Genomic DNA, 26,111 nt, shown 5'->3' with positions numbered 1-26,111 from the left:
GCTCCAATACCCGGGAGCTCTGCTGCACTCAGGCACCCCCGGTTTTTCTGTGACCCTGAGGGTCCTGAGACCACACTGTCCCGTGAGGGTTCCACCCCCCTCTTAGCCACTGGAGCGATGTCCCTCAGTGGAGCTGACTTGTAAAAGTTCTGATTTTGTGCTCCGCAGCTCTATCACTTGCCAGAAGCGGCAGAGGCCCCCTCCCCCGCCGTCTATCCTCTGGACTATCGCCTTGGATTCACTTCGCACGTCCTACCTTCCAGTAAGTGGTCGCCTCTCTGTTCAGAGAGTTGTTGGTACTCTCTTCTTCGGTCTCCTGTTGAGTTCGTAGGTGTTCAGAATGGTTTGATCCCTATTCAGCTGAATTCCTGAGACCAGACGAAATCCAGGTCTCCTACTCCTCCGCCATCTTGCTCCGCCTCTCAAGTTTGAAATTTTCTAATAAAAGAGAAAAGCACATTATTCATTGAAAATACTCAGCTTGTTTTCAAAGTCCAGAATAGGGTTGATCTTGACTAAATATAAATGAAATAGCTGTTCAAAAAAGATAATGATCACAATATGCTGGGCATAAATCTTTGAAAGTTTTATAGAATAAAGAGTATTGGTCTGGTTTTCATGACTGAATATAGAGGATGTTAAGACTTGAAGAGGACTGGGTGCCTGGGTGGCTCAGATGTTTAAGCATCTGCCTTCGGCTCTTGATCCCAGAGTCCTGGGATCAAGTCCCGCATGGGGCTCCCTGCTCCTTGGGAGCCTGCTTCTCCCTCTGCTTCTCTCTCTCTCCCTCTGTCTCTCATGAATAAATAAATAAAATCTTAAAAAAAAAAAAAAGACTTGAAGAGGACTTTGGCAGAGAGAATGGGAAGACCAACGGCTTGAAGGTGGCAAAGTAGAAGACAGGATGTGGAAACCTGGAGTTGTCCAGTACGGTGAGGGTATTGTGGACATAGTAGAGGACTGTAGTACCAACCAGAGTAGTGAATTTGGATTTCATTCCCTGAAATCTAATTCACAGAATGCTGCTTAGCGAGCAAATAATGTGATCACATTTGTGTTCTTTTATACTATACAATGAAGAAGGCAAGACTGACTCATCCAGGACAGAAAGAATAAGAACTAGATCTGAGGTAGAAGCACTGGGAATGATATTTGAAAGAAAGGAAGTGTAGTTAAGACTTACTGTAAAAGATTAATTAAATTGGTAACTGCTTGGATGAGAGACTGTGCCTAATATCTTGAGGAACTTTTGGGAGTTGATAAATTAGGTTTTGATATTTAAGAAAGAAGTTGCAAAGGCACATAATAAATCCTCAATACATATTTGAGTTAATGAAGAATAGGTGAATTTATCAAAATATGTAAAAGACCCTCAGGACTGAAGATAAAAATCTGGGTTATTTCTAGAAGTTGATAAACAAAATTATAAGAAGAAGAAACTTCTGAGTAGGCTGGAGTAGTTTTTTTTTTTTTTTGCTTCAGATGAACAGTGCCATCAAGAACAAGTAGAAATATTGAATAAAATAAAAAATCATATATTTAAAGTTATAAGAGAATTGCCAAAGCAAAACGAGGGTTAGGGAGATAATATTCCAGTGTGGGGAAATATCAGAAGTGAGCTGACAATTTACAACTACTTTTCCTCAGGGAGTAGGTGGGGGGAGCCTACTAGCTTCTCTGAAATATAGGCAAGAGAGTGAGAATCCAGGCTTTATTTAGATAAAAGGGACACTTTAAGGGACAAAGAGGCTGACTGGAGAGAGAAAACAGCTCTAGTCACTCTTGTGCAGATGAAATAACTTTTAAAAGGGGTGGGGGTATCTAAAAGGTTTTAAGTGTATGGCTGATTTATTTCTCAAGAAGTTCGTTGAATTCTGAAACTTCACAGGGTAAAAGACTTAATGAAAATAATCTTCAAATCTCTGAAAAACAGAGAGAGATTTTCATAGCCATTCAATGCTGAGAAGACAAAAACTGGCACTCAGGCCCTACCAAGAGTTGGGTCCTCAAAGGAATGCTAGGTCGAAGGAAAAATAAAATGTCAACTGAGCCTTGCAAAAATTGCAATCCACCTTTCACTCAGGTCCACTCCTGGTTTGGATTGAAGGTGGTTGCTCCTCTCCCCGCCCCAGGCCATGTTCCCCCTCTGAAGCCTCTAAGGAAGAATAAACTCTGTTTTTCTTAGCTTCTGGTGGTGACCAGCAAACTTTGCTGTTCCTTGGCTTATAGCTGTATCACTCCAATCTCTGTCTCCATTGTTACATGGCCTTCTTTGTTCTGTGTGTTTCTACATCTTCAGATCTCTCTGTTTTTATAAGGACACAAGTCATTGGGATTAAGGCCCATACTAATCCAGTACGACCTCATCTTAACCCGGTTACATCTGCAAATATTTTATTGCCAAATAAGGTCATGTTCACAGGTACTGGTGGTTAAGACTTGAACATATCTTTTTTTTTTTTGGGGGGGGGGGGGGGCAAAAATTTAATCCAAAATAAGGGGGAAGGTAGAAAGCCAGCGGGCTGGTGTTATATATAAATGGATTAGCTAGGACTCAGCTTCACAGATTGTTGCCATCTGGGCTTGCTGGCCAGCATTACCTACCACATGTGAACTGTGGGCTGCCAGTTTGCCTGTTTTGCTTTCAGGAAAGGATTTACCTTGAGGAAGGTGGTTTGTTACTGGAGATTAATAGAAGAGGTCGATTGTGAGCAGAGAGCCTTTAGTTTTACATGGCTTTAGAAAATAGTAAATATGTCCTAGTATGTAGTAGAAGAAATGTTCTGGAACATCAAGACTGGCAGAAATACTATAGTTTTGGAAAGTCAAAGAGGCCTATCATAAATATTTGGGGATATCATTAAAAATTACATCCAAACGATGTAGTGGGCATAGGGAGACTCATGTATAATGTATAACATTATGATCAAGTTTTCTTAGAAAGTTCCCAATTACATGTACCTTAATCCATAGTTATTGGGTTTATTTTTTCACCTATGACACATTTATGAACTTGACAAGATCACTTCAATGCAATGAATCTTGTTTTAACAACAATATCCAAAGGCATGGGATGGGAATGCAGCCTGTTTAGATTTAGAATCATTAGGGTGGACTGCATTTTGGTAGTTCCCAGTGTGAAAATTATCTATCCTGAGGAATACTTACTATGTAACTCAAAGAGATTACTCAATATGAGAATATATTCTCCATTGGTAGGGAGAGACAGGACTTGAAATCTAGAGAGATTGCAAGTGAAATCACAGTTCATGTCTGAGGCTCACAGTGTCAAAGGAATTAAATGAACAAGATCCAACCCAGCTGTCTCCTCTAGGAGTCAATTATAAATAACTTGTTGTATAGTAGACATTTCCTAAGGCCTTATATTTCTGAGCTCTATTGAGTTTTCCCTCTGCTGGAAATACCAGAACTGAGTAGAACATTTCCCCCAGGCACAGATAATTATACATTAAATCCTTTTGTTGTTGTTGTTTTTTGTCTTTTGTTTCTAGAAGCATAGGACACTCAACCATGGACTTTGCTGATGCAACAAAATTTAAAGATGGCCTTTTTAGTGGACTTTCACACTCTCATTGCCTAACTAGGGTTATACCCTCTAACATCCACCACCCAGCTGTGGCTGTTTTAATGCTACACTGCAACACAAATGTTAAACAAATGTAACACAAGTTCACAGTTCCCATGTTGGCTAATTCCACACACAATTTTAGCAATTATCTTTTCCATCACCTTTGCTCATTCTATCCCATTTTTTCCATATGGGCCCACCATTAGATTGTAAATTCTGTCGAGGACAATGAGACCTTTTCTTTTCTTTTCCTCTCCCTTTATTAATGTGTTTTCACATATTAATCATTTTGCCAATATTATTATAATAGCTTCACAACACTAGCTGGCAAATTGAAATAATTCAATTTTTTCACTATGAAACTATTAATGTAAAACAACAACAAAACATAGTTTAAGCTAGGACCACACAGTATAGTCAAATCATTATTAATCACCAAGTAAACTCCAAAGTCAGGCAAGTGAATTATTTGTGCCTAGGGCAATTTTTACATTTTGACTTCTCAACTATGTCCTATGATGGAAACACAATTAATTAATTAATTAATTAATTAACTGACAAAACTCCAGTTGACTTATGAAGCACTAGATTGTGCTTACTTTGAAATTGCGGAAGAATTTTTGCCTACCCAAAGCAGTGAAATAAATTTGTTATATTTATATTATGGAGGAAAAAAAAAAACATGCAGTCTTTGGGGATTGCAGTATTTCAATTAATGACACTCCTTCAAATCTCTTAAATCCCGCATTTTTGCTCAAAATTCTATTATCATAAATTTCTTCTACTGTGTTAGGACAAGTCTAAACTAGCAAAGTGAAGAAGAAAATAGAGCCAATTATTCAGATAATTGAAGTAAAATACTTTTTTCTCATTACTGTATATTTTCAGATAAAATCTTTTTAATAACCTGATTACATATGGAATTACCCCAGTTTCCTCTCTAATAATGTATAAAGTTAGATTATATTATTTAAAGTTTCTGATTCTTCTGGGCTTTGAGACTTGTTCTTTGTAGGTAAATAACTCAATTAGCAGGGCTAAAATATACTTGGGGAATTGAGCTCAGAGTAAAATGTTAAGCTTCAGTTAATGAGTTTAAATATTAGAGAGTTTACCCAAATAGATACATGAAAATCTCTTCCCTGGAGTCTGGATCCACATAAGGAAAATAAAATAAAAAATCAAAGTAATTATCTCAGTAAATAAAGTCCCAAATTCAACTATTAGTTGCAAAATATACAGATAAGTGCAAAAGAAAAAAAAAAAAACTTTTGCTAAATCATCCAAATTTGCACTTCACCTAATATTTTGTCACTTATATTTTTGTCATTTTTATCATTTAAAACTAATGTTTGTTTTCTAAACTTGTTTTTTCATTTCAAAATAAGATATAGTGATTTTTTTTCTGTCTTGGTGTGAAGTAGAAAAGGGACAAGTATTTGTTCTTTAGAACAAAAATTATCTACCTAATAATCTAAAAAAATTATTAACTACATTTCTCTCTTTATTTGCTATAATGACCCTTATATGTGTTTTCTTTTTATTTGTAAAATATTCCACAATTGCTTATTTTTATATTTTATTGAGCTATTAAAATATTTATTTAAAGCAGGCACTATAATGAATTGGAGATAGCTAGCTCATTATACAGGAAAAATAAATTTGTTGAACATATAAAAAAGCATACTTTGGTAAATTAAAAACATAAATGTGAAAAGTAAAATGAGAAAGACTTAGATATTTATAGTGAAGGATCCTTTAAATCAAAAGACATACCATTGGGGCACCTGGGTGGCTCAGCTGGTTAAGCATCTGCCTTCGGCTCAGGTCATGATCCCAGGGTCCTGGGATCAAACCCCACATTGGACTCCTTGCTGAGCCTGCTTCTCCCTTTCCCTCTGCCACTCCCCCTGCTTGTGTGCATGCTCTCTCTCTCTCTCTGTGTGTGTCAAATAAATAAATAAAATCTTTAAAAAAAAAAGACATACCATAAAGCAAAAATGAGAGATTGAACGCATCAATTAAGGACTTTCATTCAAAAAAGGGCAGCTTTGAGAATATGAGTAGAGTTTGATATTGTTCTAAAACTGTAGCAGGTATTGTCTAAAAATGACAAAGACTTAATATCTAAAATACAACTCATGCAAGTCAATAAGAAAAACAAACAAGAAACTGAGTATAAAAATTGTCAAAGAAGGAAGAAATTCAAATGGCTCACAAATATATGAAAAGATGATTAATCTCATAACTAATCAGATAGTTGTAAATTAACACAGCAATTAGATATTTATATGCATCCTCCTTATTGAAATTTAGAAAATACCTATATTGGCCAGGATGTAAGAAAAGACAATTCCTTAATCATTGCCTACTGGGTATTTACAGAGAAATTTTTGCATAACTTTTGTTGCCTTTGTGTGTGTGTGTGTGTGTGTGTGTGTGTGTGTGTGTGGTAGCAAGAATACAGAAGCAAACTAGGTGTCTATCACTATGGAAATGGATAAGTAAAAAGAAGGTAGATACAGACAATGTGGTATTATGATGAAGTTACAATCAATGAACTAGACATACAGCAAAATGAAGAGATCCTCAAATGCTGGGTGAAAAAGCATAAGAAATAGAACATTTATAACCTCACACCACATATGGTATTAAAATTCATACATATAGGGGCGCCTAGGTGGCTCAGTTGGTTAAGCGACTGCCTTCGGCTCAGGTCATGATCGTGGAGTCCCGGGATCGAGTCCCACATTGGGCTCCCCGCTCAGCAGGGAGTCTGCTTCTCCCTCTGACCCTCTTCCCTTTCGTGCTCTCTGTCTCTCATTCTCTCTCTCTCTCAAATAAATAAATAAAATCTTTAAAAAAATAAAATAAAATACATACATATACAAAACAACATTACATTATTCACTAATACAGGTATTACCAAGTACATTTAGCAAATAAAAATAGAATGTGTATAGAATGGGAGTGAGCTTTGTTAATGAAGAAGAAAAAATAATAAAACAGGAGAAGAATCTCATGCAGACCAAAAGTGATTGTGTTTCTGTTGTGCAAATAAAACAAATAAACAAGCCCTTCATATTTCATTCCTTGTGAAATCAGAGACTTACCTTTTCCTCTGATATTCTCACTCTACCAATTCACATAATGATATTTATACTTCTCAGCTCTGTGATTCCTTTGATTGACTTCTGCCTTATCCACCTTACCTTTGTCTGTTTCTTTGTTATTCTCTGCCCTTGTTGATTCAGTGTCTCTCTCTCTTTTTTTTTTTAAGATTTTATTTATTCATGAGAGACAGAGAGAGAGAGAAGCAGAGGGAGAAGCAGGCTCCCAAGGAGCAGGGAGCCTGATGCGGGACTTGATCCCAGGACACTGGGATCATGACCTGAGCCGAAGACAGATGCTTAACCATCTGAGCCACCCAGTCGCCCCCAGTGTCTCTTGTTTTATTGTACTACTCTAAAGTCTAGGCTCCTTGCTCAGCAGGGAAGCTGCTTCTCCTTCTTTCTCTGCCTGCCACCCCCCCTGCTTGTGCTCTCTCTCTCTGTCAAGCAAATAAATAAAATCTTAAAAAATATACAGAGTCTACTTATTTTTTAGTTAGATAGTAAGCTCTTGATGTAATTAACTCTTAGAATTTTGCAACTTTGAAATATTCACATAAGGGTTCCAAGTTTTAAAAAAGCCAAAGATATTTTATTTCTATAACACACATTGACTACACTATCAATCATGGATTATACCTAAGAAAAATGATTCCACTACTGGAATTGTTTACTCCCCATAGGGGAGGATATCAGAGGATCAAGGAAAATTCTCTGCCCTTCTAAGTATTTTCTCCATATGTTGGCTATTACCTAAAATTTCTTTACAAGCTATGTCACTTTTCTACTCCACAATTAGTCATATAGCTTACATTTGTAAAGCTCTGTTAAGAGCAATGGACCCTAAAAGAATGAGTAGGAGGGCCAGGAATAAACAACAGAGCAAAGGATAGCATTTCCAAATCTTTTTGCTTACAATTGGCAGTTATCATCCAGAAATATGAAGAATTCTTTAGTTCAGGACTAGATTTTTCCCTTTCTTTTCAAAAGAACATGGGATGTGGTACCAACAGAGACCACATAGTGTTTCTAGTCTTGGGTTTCCACCCTGAACTAAAGGTAACAAGGAACCATACTCCTGCCTCACTGCTTGTGTTAGATGAGGCCTAGTGGAGGTCAGAACTTTTACCACCACCCAGAGGTTATGAGGTCATCCTTCCATGGATCAGTGGAGGACATGTGGGGAGCCAGAATTCTTATTCCTACCCAGCAACAGTTAGCAGGCTCCCCTCGCCTCACCCCAAGTGTCAACGGAGACTGAGCAAGAAACCTGGACTTTCATAGTAACCCATTGACACTCCTCACTTTCTCCACCAGAGTGTTATCAGGGGATGCCTATTAAAGCAAAAGATTTGAGAAAGATTTGAACTTTCATAACATACCCAAAATGTCAGATTTTGATAACAAATTACTCAAAAGAGAAAAAAGAAACAATTAATAGATGTCTACACTGAGGTGAAACAAATGTTAGAATTATCTGACAAGGATTTAAAAGTAGCCATCATAAAAATGCTTCATTAAACATTTAGGAATACACATTTAGAAAGTTTCAACAAAGAAATAAGAAATATAAAAACTAAATGGAGATTTGGAGCCAAGAAATACAATCACCAAAATAAAAAGCTCAATGTGTGAGCTAATTCACAGAATGGAAAGAGCAGAAGAAAGAACAAGTAAACTTGAATATAGAGCAATAGAACGTGCTCAATCTAAACAGAAAGAAAACATACTAAAAAAAAAAAAAGAATCTTAGTGATCCATGGAACTATTGCTCAGATCTAAGATTCTTGTCTTTGGAATCACTGAGAGAGAGAACGGTGCCGCTGAAAAGTTTGCAAATAAGTTCTATGTAAAAAGTTCCCAAATTTGTCAAAAGATGAAAATCTGTAGATCCAAGAAACCAAGCAAACACCAAACAGGATAGAAACTAATCCATCCAGATTATAATTATAATCCAGGTTATAATTAAGCTTCTGAAAACTAGTGAAATAGAAATAGAAAAATAGTGAAATAGAAAATAGCTTGAAAGTGTTGAGAGAAAAACAACCCCTTACCTACAGGGGGGAAATAATTTAAATGACAGAAGATTTCTCATCAGAAACCACGAGAACTAAAGGAAGTGGTACAATATTTTTGACGTGCTGAAAGAAAAGAACTGTCAAACCAGACTTCTATATACAAGGAAAATATCCTTTAAGAATTAAGGTAAATCAGATAAGCTCAGATGAAATAAAACTAAAAGGATTTGTAGCCAGCAAATCAAATTTAGCTTAAATGAATGGATAAAGGAGGTTCACTAAGTAGAAAGTCAATGATCTAAGGAGGAATTTTGGAATATTAAGAAGGAAGAAAGAATAAATAAAAGAGTGAAAATATGCATAAATCCAGTTGACTTCCTTCTCTTCTTGAACTTTGGAAATTATATTGGATAGTTGAAGTAAAACTGTAAAGCTGTCAGACATGGTTCTCAATGTAGGTAGGGTATATACATACTGTGTATGTGTGTACCTCAGCCACTAACAAAGCTATACAAAGACAAAAGACAGGATTATAAGTCAAAATGAAATTTTAATAGATTTTTCAAGTATTCCATAAGAAGGCAGAAAAAAATCAGAAATTTTTAAAAGAGGAAAAGACAAAACAAAAAATAAAATAGCAGACTTAAGCCCTAACTTGTTAATAATCTCATTCAATGTAAATTTAAAGACAGACAATGATGGAGTAGCTAAGAAAAGATCACCCAACTCCATGCTATCTACAAGAAACTCACTTCAACTATAATGGCATAGGTAGATTGAAAGTAAAAGCATGGCAAAAAGATAATACAATGTAAACATTAATCAAAGAAACCAGGACCAGCTATACTAATATCAGGCAAAGTGAACTTCAAAGCAAAGAAAATTACCAGAGCCAGAGACAAACATTACATAATATTAAAGGGTAAATCCACCGAGAAAACACAGCCTTCCAGATGTGTATGAACCAAGCAGCAGAGCTACAAAATATATGAAGCAAAACCTGGTAGAACTGAAAGAAGAAATTGACCAGTTCAAATTTATTGTTGGAGACTTGAACATTCCTCTTTAAATAATTGATGGTACAACCAGAGAGAAAATCTGCAGAACTCAGTCACCTCATCTACTGACAGAATCTAATCAATATTTACAGAATACTCCACCCAAAAGAGCAGAATGTACTCTCTTCTAAGACCCATGGAACATATACCAACAGAGACCATGGGCTGATTCATAAAACAAACCTCAACAAATTTAAAAGGATTGAAATTATACAAACTTGTTCTCTAATCAATGGAATAAAAATAGAAATTAAAAAAAGAAACATAAAAAGAAAATCTCCAAATACTTGAAAAATAAATAATGTACTTCTAAATAACCTGTGGGTCAAAGAGGAGATCTAAAGGGAAATAAAAAAAATACATTGAACTTAATGACAATGAAAATACAATATATATCAATTTTTCTGGACACAGTTAAAGCAGTTGTAAGAGAAATTTATAGCAGGAAATGCTTAGATTAGAAAAGAGAAAAGTCACAAAACGATAATCTAAACTCCCATCTCAGGAACGTAGAAAAATAAGAACAAAATATGCCCAAGGCAAGAAGGAATCAATTAGTAAAGATACAAGCATAAATCAATGAAATTGAAACCAAGAGAAAATTGAACAAACAAAAATCAAACTGATGCAACACAATGGATTCTTTAAAAAGATCGATGAAACTGACAAACATTTAGTGTGATCGATAATTTTATATGTCAGCTTGGCTAAGCCCTAGTACCTGTTTTTAGTAAAAAACTGTTCTAGATGTTGCTCTGAAGGTATTTTTCAGATATGATTAACCTTTAAATCAGTAGACTTTGAATAAAGCAGTTACATTCCATAATGTGGTTGTTCAATCAGTTGAAGGTCTTAAGAAAAAACACTGAGATCCCCAGGGAAGAAGGAATTCTGCCTTTAGACTCAAGACTGCAACATCAACACTTGCCTCCAGCCTGCTAGCCTTCCCTAGAGATTTTGGTCTTGCTAGCTTCCACAATTGTGTGAACCAATTCCTTAACCAACCAACAAAACAAACCAAACTTTCTGTAGTTATACATCCTGTCGGTTCTGTTTGTTTGGAGAATTCTGACTAACAAATCTAGCACTGCTAAAAAAGGAAAGCGAGAAGACAGCAATCACCAATATCAGGAGAAACAAGGGCTATCACTGCTGATATCAGAAGGATAATAAGAGGATACTGTGAATAAATTTCACAGGTTAGATGAAATTGGCCAATTCCTCAAAATGCACAAACTATCACAACTGACACAATATGAATTGGATGATTCATATTTGAATAACCCTGTAACTATTAACGTAATTAAATCATCATTTAAGAACTCATGAAAAAGAAATTCCCAGGCCTACCTCGATGGTTTCACTGGAGAAATCTACCAAACATTTAAAGAATTAACATCAATTCTACACATTTTTTTCCCAGAACATGAAAGTGGAGAATATACTTCCAAAGTCATTTTATGAAGCCAGCATTACCCTGGCTATGTGGCTATGTGACTGTAAAAGGGTAGCCTGAGGGAGATCTTCATGGTGATGACATGAATCATTTTTCTGAATCTTTTTTTTTTAAGATTTTATTTATTTATTTGAGAGAGAGAATGAGAGAGAGAGTTCTGAATCTTTTTTTTTTTTTAAGATTTTATTTATTTATTTGAGAGAGAGAATGAGAGAGAGAGAGCACATGAGAGGGGGGAGGGTCAGAGGGAGAAGCAGACTCCCTGCTGAGCAGGGAGCCTGATGCAGAACTCAATCCCAGGACTCCAGGATCATGACCTGAGCCGAAGGCAGTTGCTTAACCAACTGAGCCACCCAGGCACCCAACATTGTTCTGAATCTTGATCTCAGTGGTGGTTACAGGAATCTCTGCATGTGCTGAAGTGGCATAGAACTATACATACTAATTGTTCCAATGTCAACTTCCCAGTTTGATATTATGCTATAGTTATATAAGATTCAGACCTCAAGGTGAAATCAGGGAAAACTGTGAAGGACACACAGGATCTCCAGTATTATCTTTGCTACTCTCTGTGAATGCATTACTTCAAAATTAAAAATTAGGAAAAATCTTAGAATTTCATGCACTCTTTCACTTAAACTTTGGTGCATTGTAATATTATTGGGGAACTAAAATTTCCCAGGATTGCCTGCCTTCAGATACTGTGAAACATGACAACTCTAGAAAGTAAGTTCTAAGTAATTCATGCCAAAACATCGAACACAGTGCCTGATTTATGGTAGGCAAATACCAAAATACTAAGTAGTTTTAATAGTTTAGAACACAAAGGAACAAAAAATGACTCTGGGAATTTGTAAAACAGAAATTAATGGGCAAGTTTTCTCCAAAAAATGTACGGTGGACTTTGTTTTTCTTGTTAATCTTTGAGATGATGTTCTTTTATCAGAGTATTATCCAGCCAAACTCTCACTCTCCTTCAACTGCTGGATACTTAAACTAATCTTCTCATTGCCCACACCTTAAATTAAAGGCATAAAAAATGCTACCTTTTGTTTATTGTAGATGTAATCTACCTTAATGTATGTTATCTCATCTCTTTTAAACTCAAATAACTCTAGGATATAAAAACTATACACATTTAGGGGAATCTTTGATGAAGAAATGAAAGGAATTAATAAACATATGGCTAATGAGTGATTTTTTACATGAAAAATGCAACGTCATGTCAACAATCTAGAGAAAGAATAATAGTATGTATAATAATCCTTAAACATGGATGGTTGCTTACTCTAAAGTTGGTTAATATTCAGTATGTTTGGACATATCCCTAAGTTCTTGGCAATAGAACACAAAATTGTGCAGTCCTAGTTAGAGAAAAAAAATGACATTTGACTGCTATAACATAATAATGATATAACTTCTTAATGTGCTTCTGACATAAAATATTATGATGTCAACAATCTTTTCATGCTTGGACGTAGTAAGAGCGTTATATGCAATTTTGGTCTGGACGTTTTAAACCAATGTTGGCTGGTAATCCATAAAAATAAGAGGATGCTAAATGGAATAAATACACTGTCCATATGTAGGAAAAAAGCAGTTAGAGCTCCGTAGTTCATAGAGGGGAAAATAGACTAAGGCCTCGAATGTATTCCTCCAGAAAACCAGAAACAACAGCTTTGGCAGTGAGGCAAAGGGCACAGAACCTTTAGATACAACTTTTCAAAGTTGACAGCTCTGGAGATGTGAGCCCCTGAGCAGTTTGAATTTGGCCTTCCTTTAGGCCAAGCACTGCCATCAGATAATTTCTTGTGTTTTCTTTCAGAATTATGACTTTTTTTAAAAAATGAACTGAACTGAGGTTTCAGAACATGTACACCATTACCTTAATTAAAATAGAAAACCCACGTGTGTCTCTAGTGATTGCCATGTTTGACTTCATCTCTTTCATAATCTTAATTGTCTCTTTAATTAAATAATTGTCTTAATGATCAGTTTTAAGATAGTTGGGGCCACGGTATTAGTCAGTCTACTTATCTCGAACTTGTAAGGAAAAGTCAGAGTCCAAGGTTAGGTAAGACGATTTTTTTCTTCAGATTTTTCTTTAGATTTCCAGACATAATTTTGTTCTCTAATCTTAACACTTAATGTGTTAAGAATCATTCTTCTATTCCTTTCCAAAGCCTCTGATGACTGCATAGTTGACCAGAAAGAAGTCTCAAACTAAAGACTGTTGTTCCACAAGTGTGTGGAGGAAGATTTTTACTTACTTGCTGAAGATTTGGGTTAATGTAGTATCTAGACCATCTATTTTCTCAAGTTTTTAAGTGGTCTCTTATGACAAATATACACTTAGCATGTAACGAAGTTTTATTGTCACTGTTGTTAAAAGCAAGATCAAGTGAAGTTTACTGGAGAGATCTTAAAACTAGCTTCTTGACAATCCCACTAATGCAAATAAAAACTGTATAATGAGAAATAGGTGCAAAGAATTATTTTACTCCAAAGGAATTGGTCACTTTTCTAACGGGGTTTTGTAAATATCATTTAGAAAAAAAAGTGATTGGTATTAAAATACACGCAGAAGGACTGTGGGATATTGTAAAGGGCACAGATTGAAAGTCAAGAAAACTAGAATCAAATCTCAGATCTGCTTGTATTAATGGACAAGTCATTTAATCTCTCTGTCTCATTTTTCCCATTTGTGGACTGGAAATAATACCCATTTAAGGATAAAATATATTGTTAACTACGACTAAAGAATGAATCTTGCTTTTATCGAGTAAGGGGGAGGCTTTAAATCTTGTTATACCTTTTTTCTTCCTGAAAATGTGAATAATTTTCTTAAAACAGCAACAAAAACAAAGCAGAAAGTCTTCGTTAATATGGCATGACGTATGACACATCCGCGTTGGTTACTGATAATACACCAATCACTGAAAATTGTCTAAGTTTGGGACTGCTCAATAGGTAAACTAAAACCTACAAGCCCTCACATGGACCTGTATTTACACACAGATGCACCCGCCTCTCAAAGTAATTGTTTTCTAACAAAGTATTGTTTATATGTTTTATGCAAATTGGTTTGAAGTGTTGCTTAGACAATCTTATTATATTTAGGAATAAAAACTTCCATCAAGAAATTGTACAAAAGAAAATGGACACACCAGCTGGATAAATCTATCATATGTGGGGGTGGGGGGAGCACTTTTAATTAGCTGAGTGAATGCAGTTTGCTGAACACAGAAAGCACAGCCTCAGTCATATTAAAATGTGCCTAATTTTCTGTGAAAAAGTCCCATCTGAGCAGGCCTGACCACAGTCAATCATACTAAAAGCCACTGGTGCTTAATTTGATTTACCAATATAAAATGCAAATTAGGTTATTAAGTGGAGTGGCAGACTGAGTAGGGCCCCTTTCAAACCATCAAGTTAAATGCAAGCAGACAGCAAACTGGCTGTGCAAAGAAAATTTTAGCATATTCGTTTGATTAGTGCTACAAAAATTTAATTAGGTTGGCTAATTACTTGACAAATTGCTCTACACGAGAGAAAAGGCAGAGGAGTTTTTTTTTCCTTTTTCATCGCAAATATCCTGTGTGTATTTTAGCCCAAATGCTATCTGCCAATTTGCAAAAGCATTATTAAATGAATGGAAGATGGTCCCCAACAATGGTAAATCGTATAATGCATATAATTAGACAAGACCCACACAACTGTACCTGTATGTCCATACTCTCTTATGACTAAAAATATTTAACACAATATTTTTACATAACTACTGTCAAAACAGATTATCACAAAGCAGTCAGTTGTTCTTAAGAAAGAAAATATTGTGTATGATATAGAAAAGAGACATTTGTGAAATTCCTCCCAGAGGTGTTTGTTTGTTAACTATTAAATGGTGACATGCTGAAATTTATCATCACGGAATGGACCTATCGGCCAAAACATGCCTGATTGAGGCCAGGGTTACAATGGAGTAGAGAAAATTTCTCTTTGTGATAGATTCAAAATTTAAAACTATTAAATAATTCTCAAAGTCTACTGACATAAGATGAATTTCCCTTTTTTGGATGCTGTTTATTAGTCTTCGTTTCTTCCACTGTCTTTCCCCAGTCACTTCATAAGAGAGCAGACTTGAAATACTCATCTTTGGGGAAAACTTGCAAGTTGTGCGACCACAGAATGAAAAAAATTTTTCAGCACGTGTCAGTATTTTATTGAGAGATTAAGAATGACTTTGAGTAATGGAAAGTGCTTTCTTTGTTCAAAGGGAAACTTGATTTTCCTAGAGAAAATATATGTTTTTATCAACATTCAAGAGAACAAGAAAGGGGATTTCACATAATCATAGCATTATTTGGAGGACTCCCAATTTTTTTCATATACTTTATTTGATTTTTGTTGATTTTCTAAAGAACTAGTGAACTCAAGCACCATGATTTTACACATAGATGACCACTTTGCCTATTCAAGTGGAAAAAATAAGCATCATCTTTTATAAACATAAATCTTAACTTAGTAATTAGATACTGTATTTAACCTGCTCTAAAGTGACATTCTAAGAAACTACAAAACGACAAGAAATATTTGTGAACATTTATGCAGGCTGTGCCTTATTTTTTTTTTTTTTTGCAATTAAGATTTTCTAACTTTCTAATTTAGAACGCAAACATAGTAACACTGCACGATGCAAATGTGGTAAAATTATTTTATGTAACACCCTTCTCACTGTTGCCATTTTATCCTAACTTAACCATTTTTACTCTTTTAAATTTACAACCATCACCAAAGGAAGTAGAGTACAGATTATGTGGGTTACGCTGACAACTTTACTACTGTAGAATAAAGTTGGGAAAAAGTTGTGGTCTCCTAAGCATACATTTGGCCATGAATTTCTGACATTACATATAATGGCCTTGAGGACTCCATCTTTATATGCAAAGGTAGATTCTACAAAACACTGGGTCAGAAAACATGAAATTCGTGGCAAAGCAATAGCATTTTTTAATATAACACAACTATACCAACCCTTGAGGTTTTTCCTTTCAAGGTTCAAAGGTATTTCAAGGTATTGGCCAATTTTCTCTACTCTCTCTTTTTTATTCTTTATTTTCAATTTGATAAACTGACTGATAAATCTGGTAGCTATAGTCATAAAAAATTGAAGTCTGAGACATTTTATTAAGGACATAGGTATAAAACAGTAAAATTACTAACTTGCAAATATGTTTTGTGTGTTAATATCAAATGTGTTTGTCCAATGAAAGCTGGCATATTAATTGCTGAAGATGTGATATTCTTTGATTATAATGTTACGTGATGCTTGGAACCAATTACATGCATGTATAATTATAGCAGTTGTCTTTTATCGAGCCCCTACTATGTGAAGGCACAGAGTTTAATGCTTACATTTGTTTTATTATTTAATTCTTTTAGTAAACTCAAGATATAAGTATTATTGTCCCTGTTTTAGAGACGATGAGATTGAGACCGGGACAGTTTAAGTAAAATCCAAAATCGAAGACCTAGCATCTGACAAATCTAGGATTTAAACTGAATTCTGTCTGAATTCCAACATGATGTTCTTTCCCTATGCCATGAGTAGTTTTTGAAGATATATTTTTAGTGCGGTTTTATGCATGTGATATATAATTGGTGTATTTGTATATAGTTTGAGATTTTATGAAACCACTGTGATTTGTATAGCAAGCCTATAGATTTTAGGGAGTCTATATCAACTATGGCGATTTAGATAAGAATCTTTGGGAACATCGTATCTTCTAAAGTTGCAGACAGAGTCAGATTATTTACATATTGGAGACATCAAAAGAAACACACACACACAAAAGGAAGACAGGTATGGGATTGAATTAGGAAAACTGAAGTTTCCATCGCCATGACAACAAATGCACTGGGGAAGAATATACCAGTGTATGAAGACATGAGTTTAAAACCAGCATTAGCCTCTTAAAGGGCTTCATTTTCCTTCAGTATAGCTATGTTGTGAATAAAAAAAAAAAAAAAAAAAATCTTGGTTTCCAGATGGGATAAGATTCTTCTCATTAATGTTTTAGAGGTTAAATTTAAGAAGGCTTATTTAAGATACATACATATCTATGGACGGTAATTAGTTATCTGAATGTCTTTCTACATGTTATTGATATTCCTGAAAGCCTTGTTTCAAGTATTTGATAGACAATAAATAATTTTTCATATAGAAATATTAATCCTTTTGAATAGATTTGAATTAATAGTAAAAATTCTTCCACAATTTCAATTTGAAAAGCATTCTTTGCATTTTGAACTGATTGATAAATAAATGACTCTAAGATACACAAGATTGCAACTACTAATTCACTACATTTTAAAGTACACTAAGCCATGAATTGCAGGGTGTTAATTCAATCATTAATACATATCATAATTCCTTCAATACTTTCATATGCAGAAAAAATCTTGCGATTTCAGTTGAAAGTTAGAGGAGAAGAATCATGTGGAATTTCAGAATTAAAAAAATGATTTGGTATTTTGATCAAATCATTTTCTAGTGTTTGGTTGTATTCCTCAAGTCCCTTGACTTTGTCAAAGAAAGCAAACAGCCTGTTGTATGGAGGTCTCATATTATAATAAGGAGAGCCTTGCCAGGTGTTAACTCCACCATCTGCAGGGTCCAGGGAACACTTCCTCTCCCACTGTGGGAATTCTCCTCATGTAAAGTGGCCAGTTGTGCATCAGTTCTATTTTGTGTTCACAAAGGAAAAAACCTGTAGTTTCATGTTACCATGTGTTGTTATGTATGTCATCTGTGATGCAAAATATAAACACAAAAGCTGCTATGTAGTTAGAATAATAGGTGCATGTACTTGCTGAGTTGAGAAGTGCCAGGAAAAAAATGCATGATCTTCCCCAGTTATTCATAGCCAGAAAAAATCACCCTGATATTTAAGTGTGTAAACAAAAAGAAAAATAATTTTCCAGTGAGAACAAAATTTAAGCATTACAAAGAAGACCATAAATTCAGAACTAGTTTATCTGGACTTAATGAACCTAAAGAAGGTACGCTGATGAAAAGGAAAGAAATTATAAAGAATTATTGCAGTTCCATTTCAAAACCTCGAATATTTGAGGTATTAAGACTAAAATTTTCACCTCTTGTCACAAATACAAAATTAGCAAGAACATCATTTGTTATTTTAATTGCAGAATAATTCATAGTTAATTGTATGATAAGGGAATACCCTTACCCCAACATTTGGATAAAATTATCCAATATATTTGCTGGTAGTTGAATAAGGTGAACAGCATGCAGATGAGTGCTAGAGAGACCATGGACACAAGGCCAGCTAGTTCTCAGGTCCTTCAGCCAAGTGGTTTAAACATAGTTTCCAGTATCAGGGAACTTCATTTTCATCCTTTGACTTAAGAACTTTAAAAAAACCACTGAACTTCATACAATAAAAGCCGTATCATGACCAAGAGTTCTTCATGAGGCAATAGCTGTGTTTGGCATGTGAATTGCTATGGTGGCTTTTCCATTTGGCATTTCTAGTCAGGTCTAGAAAAGTAGAGGTAATAATAAAACAAAAATAGTTGTTGAACTATACAAAAGTTAACTTGAATCAACTGTAATTTTAGAAGAAAATCATAGGTTGGCTCACTTACTATCAGAATGGTCTATACGTTCATGTTCTTATATGCTATAAAATCCAGATAAATTTTTATCTTTCATGTATTAAGTCACTTTCTGAAAATATTTTGAAATTGCTGTGTAAAAGTTAATATGACCTGGTATTCAGTAATAGCTACTAGTCTTGCTTTAGCTATTAACCCCATTTATGGCTTGAGAGTGACTTAGAAGAACAGAAGACATTAAAATGGACTGTCTATGTTCAACTCTAAGAGTATCTCTTTGCTTCACTAGTTTTCATCTTGGTGGCAAAAACCATGTCTTCAGCTTGTGCTAGTGCTGGGTACAACACTCTGAGGAGCTGAGGCACTAGGTATGGTTAAATCAGCTTAACATTATGGCTGCACAGTATTAAGCCAACATAATTAATATCATTTATTAATTCATGGTATTATCAAATTGATAAAAATTATTTTTTTGGAGGGGTGCAAAAACTAATTTATAGTTTTCTACTAAAACTGTAAATGCAGTGAAATTCTTGGTGCAAAAGAAATGCTTTCCTGCTTTTCCCATTATTAAACGATCATTTTTAATAGCGATTGTTTTCTTTGTTTTTCTTGACGCTAGAGAAATTATTGCCTAAGCTTAAACAACATAGTCTGTTCATCTGAGGGTAGATTTTTCCTTCTACGGAGCAAGTACCTTTGGTTTTTAGCAGAACTTACAGATTCCCAGGAGATTTTTGCTGCTTTAGGGCTAATTTTGTCTTTGTTTCTCCCAAAGTTAAAAACAGCTGGTGCAAGTCACATTAACAAAGACTTACCTGTACTGAGATTCTAAGGTGAAATCCAGCTGGGTTTGCTGCTATCATATAGGGCACAAATTAATCAGCACAGTCTTTCACTCACCTAAGAAAACAGTTTCTTTCTCAAAGGTGTAGGTAAGGACAGAATCACCTTAATGGGGTTCTATAAGAAGGGCCTCCTATAAAGCCAAAATTTTGCAGTGAAACTTCAAATTGTCCCTGTTTTTCCCTTAAAAGTAAACCACTGATAAGGATATATGAGAATAATATTTTATACACAATGAGCCTTCTAGAACTTGATCGTTGTTCACTTCTAAGAGTGTTGAATTGTCTCCCTGCCTGATAAGGTACTGGTTTCTTTTATTTCCCAATATTCTCTTAAGTATTGGTTACACATATGTGAAACATTCTTAGTTTATCATGATACTGGAAGTTTAGCATTACAAGTTGTGAATATGTTTTAGATACCTGAGAAAATAGGTACAATGTGCAGAATGACCATTAGACCATCTTGGTCCTGCTACAGTTTCTTTGCAAAGGCATAAAAACACCAGATCTTGCTGCCGGACACTATCATCTTTCTTTACTTTTCTTTAAGTGGGAAAATTGTATGGAATGGCAAAAAGAAAAATAGTTAACAAATAACACAATATAAAAAAGCCACCTTCCCAAACTTGTGAAAATTTAAAATTATTTGATTAAGAAGCTTTTTTCAAAATAGTGATTAAGCTGCTCTGGCATCAATTTAACGTAATAAGCTTAACTTTTCTTTTTCCACTGAGTTACCTAAAACAACTGTGAATACTAATGTTTTTAAATTCTAAGACAGAATCCTAAACTTCGATGCATTTGTTTTCTAGGGTAAAGGAAGAAGACCTTTAACACTTCAAAAATTATAACTATAGATAACTTTGTAAACTTCTTTAAATTATTTTAACTTGTTATAATTCCTTCTCTTCTAAGAATATTCTATTTATATCTTATATATTATTCTTATCTTTGACTACGATGTATGACAAATTAACACAAACATGTCTAAGGTTTATTATATTTTATGTTGTATATTTGCACAAGTCAGTTTTTGATAAATATTCTGAATAAACTCTTTTAATAACCAAATATATTAACCACAATGGAATCAAGAGGGAAATAGACATGACCAAAATTGTTTTAAATTTTCCTAAGGCAAAGATGTCACGATTTTGAAAAGACATGCCATTTTATACTTTTAAATATTTGCCTTTCATAGATTTTCCCCATCTAAAAGTAATCTTTTGGGGGGGCTATTATATGTATATATTTGTGGAAAAATGGGTGGGTTTTGGGTTAAACAGTTGTTTAGCTTAACAGGTGAGTGCTATGTAAACATGAATAAAGACTATTCATTTTTATGGACCTGTTAGTTTAAAAATTCTCCTAAAACTTATTTACCTCCCCAATGGAGACACTGAGGTCATTTGCAAGAGTTCACTCTTAGAGAAAAAGATAATCAATAAATCTAATATTTTTTCTCTCTTCATGTATAAGTATCTAATTGTTGTGATAAGCACTGGTGGTTGTATGGAAGTGTTGAATCGCTAAATTCTACACCTGAAACTAATATTACACTGTATGTTAACTAATTGGAATTTAAATAACAATTTTTTTAAAAAATGAAAAATATGTATTTTCTTTTCAAAGAGTAGAGTTACTAGACCCTACTTTATCTTTTTTTTTTTAATGATAAGGCCTCTGATGGAAGGTAATATGGCTGTCTTTTGTTATCTCAACATTTCCATTCCTTCATTTATCAATTTATTCATTTCACAAACTTTTATTTATTCATGAATTCACTTATCACACAAACTTTTGAGTATTCAAAGCAATGGGAATTATACTGATAAATAAAATAATGAATTGGATGAGAAATGAATGTACATAATATTAGATTATTCCAAATATTTGAGTAGGAGAAAGCAGATAATGCAAAAAGGTAGATTAAATAATGATTTCAACTCTAGAGCTTATTTGTTCAGAATCTATGGCCTATTACAATGAATGCAATAAGGAATACATAATAAATATCAGTCATGCCATATTATTAAGGAACTTACATAAAGCTTCATTTTTTATCTATGAAATGTGAATTTTGGATGCAGGCATTGCTGACAGTAAGGTAACTCCCTTCTCATGAAGCAATGAAATCAATCTCTGAAGACTTAACCTAAGTCAGGAAGCTTTCAGGTTTGCTTGTCTCAGGGACGCGCTTTACTCAAATACTCCTTGAGCCTTCTTCATACTGAAGACGGACTTTTTCCTCTCAGGTGGGTATGTGTTTTTTCTCTTAAAACTTCTCTAAAGCAGAGAATGAATGTAAACATTAAGCTTCAAAGAATTTCTCTGCATGGAAGCAATTGCACTGTCAACAAAACTATGATTAATGATATTTTATATAAAAATTCATAAAAAGTAACAAGGTGCAATTAAAAATACTAAAGAAGAGAGCGTTATTTCTTAAACACTTGAAAAATTACACATGCTTATAGATACTCATGGAATAAAAGAAAATACTTTGGGTAATTGTTGAATAATGGTTAACAGATCTAATTTTGCCATTTAATACAACTTGTGATGAAAATAATGAAGAAGTTTATTTTTGTTTAGGAGATTTCTATCACCAAGGACAGACAGAGGGAGAGAGAGAGAGAACTGAAACATATCAGGTCAGCATATGGCTGTTTTTCTTCTGTAGAGAACACATTACAAAATTACAAACCAGGAAACCAGAATTGTGTTGTTTCCAAATAGTATGAGACTATATCATGTGAACCTTTAATTTTTGGCACCCTAGAATCCTTTAGCTATTTCCCTAATTGTGATTACTATGCAAATTTCAGGAACAAAATTTTTTTGTGTATTTTTCTCTTTCCTTTTCCTTCTTTATTTTTTATTTATATAAGTAAAGATTTATTTATTTATTTGAAAGAGCTTGAGAGAGTGCATGTGTATGTTCATGCATGCACAGGGGGCAGGGGCAGTGGCGGGGCGGGAAGAGCAGAAGTAAAGAATCTCAAGCAGAGTCCCTGCTGAGTGTGGAGCCCACTGGGGAGCTCCATCTCATGACCCATGATATCATTACCTGAGCTAAAACCAAGAGTCAGAGCTTAACCGACTGAGCCACCCACACACTCCTCCTTCATTATTTTTAATAGCTGATAGGAAATAGAGAAGTTCATAACACATATGTGGGGGGAAAACCTCCCAAGTGTACTAAACTGGTAGTTTTCAAATCCATCACTCCCTCTCTTTGGCAAAGATGAAACAGTTACACACACACAGTCTTCTTTTAAAGAGATATGCACCACCAGTTCTGTGTGTTCATTGAGAAGACCCTACAGTCTTCTGATGCTTTTGCCACAACAGCAACAAGTGAATCATAATTCCAAGCAGATAAACATTACTGTTCCTAGTCAGTCCTTTCAATCAACCCAAATCTTCATAGTTGGAGCTCTAAATATGTGGCTCTCCTATTGCAGAACTTTACTTACGTTCTACTATTATTTATATACTTTTTAAAGGTTAAAATAGAAAACATGATGCTTTCTAGGAGAAGAAAGGCAACTTTTTATTACATCCTTTATTGTGTCTCTAAACCTCTATATGTGTCCTCACGTTTGTCATAGCTTTATTTTCTACAGATTATTGAAATAATAATATTTCATTATATAAAACATTGAAAATAAGGGAAAAAAACTTTAAGGAAGGAAATCAAAATAAATAAATGCTCCCACTCAGATAGATTTTTACCATTTTGAAACATTTGTTTCAATAGGGGTATATATACGTGTGCATTTCCTCTCTTATTTTGATAATATTTAGACCACATTATATATATATGTGTGTAATACTTTTTCACATTTCATCATGAGCATTTTCCATGTTATCAAATATTACTTGAAAACATGATTACTAATGATAAAGCAGATAGCATGATATTACAATAGGTTAAATATCATAATTACTTAGACTAGGCTGTCAGTGTTTTACTTTACAACTACAGTGAGCATTCATGTGCATAAATTATTGCATACATTTATGGGTTTTCTTTTAATGGATTTTAATTACAAATGTAATACATGGCCCTGGTTAAAAAAAAAAAAAAATCACACAGCACAGACAAGTTTAAAATGAATAAGGTTTTTGTTCCCGCAGATGCTTGATCTCAATTATAGACATTTCTACCATTAACAGTTTCTTATGAATCCTTTCAGATTTTTTTTAAATGAAGCTGTTTTGCACATATTGTACCTTAACTTTTTTTTAAACAAATTTTTTTTCAAACTACCTTGAGGGCTTTCCATATTTGAACCTTAAAAGGTAATTTATTTCTAGTAATGTTTTCATTCTGGTCTATACATGCTCAATGCCATAATATATTTAATTATTATCCTCATGTACTCATTTAAGTTCTTTCCTTTTTATTCTATTAAACAGCATTACAAAAATATTTTGATCCATATATCTTTCAGCATGGGTACCAGTAACTGCAAGATAAATTCCTAAAATAGAAGAAGCTAGGTAAGTATTCAAGTGCATTTAACAGTTTAATAGTTATTTTCAAATTTCATTCCTAGAACTTTTTACCAATTTATACCTCTGAAATAATGTATGAGAGTGTCTATTTCCCTATTTCTTATTTTTTGCTGATATATATGTTATTTATCTTTTATTTTTCACTGCTTTAATAATGAGCAAAGCTAAGCATTTATTTTATATATTACTTGCTCACCCTTTCCTTTCCTTCCTTTTCCTTTCCTTCTTACTCTCCTTTCATCTTTCCTTCTTCTGTAAAACTCTCAATAATATTTTTTATCTATAAGTCACTTATTAACTTGTAAGTGCTTTCATATATGTGTGTCTGTGTGTATTTAACTACATATAAGTTTAAAAACTTCTGCATAACAAGCCATCAAAAAGTGGAAGAGGAAATAATTCCTCTTTTTATTTTTTATTTTTTAAAAAGATTTTATTTATTTATTTGTCAGAGAGCGAGCGAGCCCAAGCAGGGGAAGCAACAGGCAGAGGAAGAAGCAGACTCCCCACTGAGCAAGGAACCCAATGCAGGACTCGATCCTAGAACTCTGGGATCATGATCTGAGCCAAAGGCAGATGCTTAACCAACTGAGCCACCCAGCCATCCCTTAATCCCTTTTTAAAATAATTTGTTGCACACAGTTTTAAGATTTGTATGTCAAACTTATCAGGCTTTTAACTTATGATATTTGAGTTTCAGGTCATACTTAGAAAATCCTTTTCTTTTTTTTTTTTTTCCTTTTTTAAGAGAGTGAAAGAGAGAGAGAATCATAAGCAGACTCCACACCTTGTGCAGAGCCCGACATAGGGCTCGACACAGGGCTCGATCTTCCAACCCTGAGATCATGACCTGAGCCCAAATCAGGAGTCAGACGCTTAACCGACTAAGCCACCTGGGTGCCCCAGAGAATCCTTTTCTTCTCCAAGGTTAGTTTTTAAAGTTTGTGTTTTTAACTACATGGATATTTGGACAAATTCTCTTCCACAAAAATCATTAAATCTGCTGGCAAAACTATTTTTGAAAATATTCTTAAAAGTATCAAATAATGAACACAACAGTAAGAAATGATAAAGCCAAAATCTACTTGGAAGAGTGAATTCCCAGAGGTAAGAGAAACACTGAATCTCTTTCTGTCCCCAGGGTATTCTTGAGACCAGGGGGAATAAGGATTCAGTTCCCAAGATCTTGTGGGAAAGGGAGACAAAAAGCAAATGCTTGGGTTGACTCAAGGTGGGGAATATAATGGAAGATTCTCCCTGCTTGAGGCAGGAATCCAAAGGCTATGGTCTTTGTGAAAGCATGATGTGATGGTAAAATTCTCTACTCCCTATCTCTCAATCACTCAAGGGAATTTGATTTAATTCTGAGCACAGCAGGGAGGAAAATCCACAAGGTCTTGTAATGATTACCTAGTCTTTGTGTGGATATGCAGCAAAAAATTCTATCACCTGATAGTGCAAAAATATTGCAAGTCATACAGTTTTTAAAGTGATCTCTGGCTAGTAGAGTTTCCAAGGACCTGTAGTAAGCAAACTCAAAGTCCCTCTGCAGTAAAGAATCTTTATCCTTGATCCAAATAATTCTGTAAAGTAGTTGAGCAGCTCAAAGTACAAACAAACAAACAAACAAATAAACACAAAACAAAATGAAACAAAGAGAGTTCCAAACTCAGATCCAGTAGGAACAAGAATGCTATAAACAAAGCTGGTAAACTTTCAGGTATGGGAATTATTAGACACAGTTATACAGATTATAAAATAACTATGCTTACTTTATTAAAAAATTAAAAAACAAATCAGAAAATACATCCAGGGAACAGGAAACTAAAATAATCACTGAGAGGTTTGGAAAACATTTAGAAAGGAGCTT

The sequence above is a fragment of the Zalophus californianus genome, chromosome 5 (genome assembly GCF_009762305.2).
Source record: "Zalophus californianus isolate mZalCal1 chromosome 5, mZalCal1.pri.v2, whole genome shotgun sequence".
In the NCBI taxonomy this organism is placed as follows: Eukaryota; Metazoa; Chordata; class Mammalia; order Carnivora; family Otariidae; genus Zalophus; species Zalophus californianus.
Note: the sequence above shows the minus strand (reverse complement) of the source record.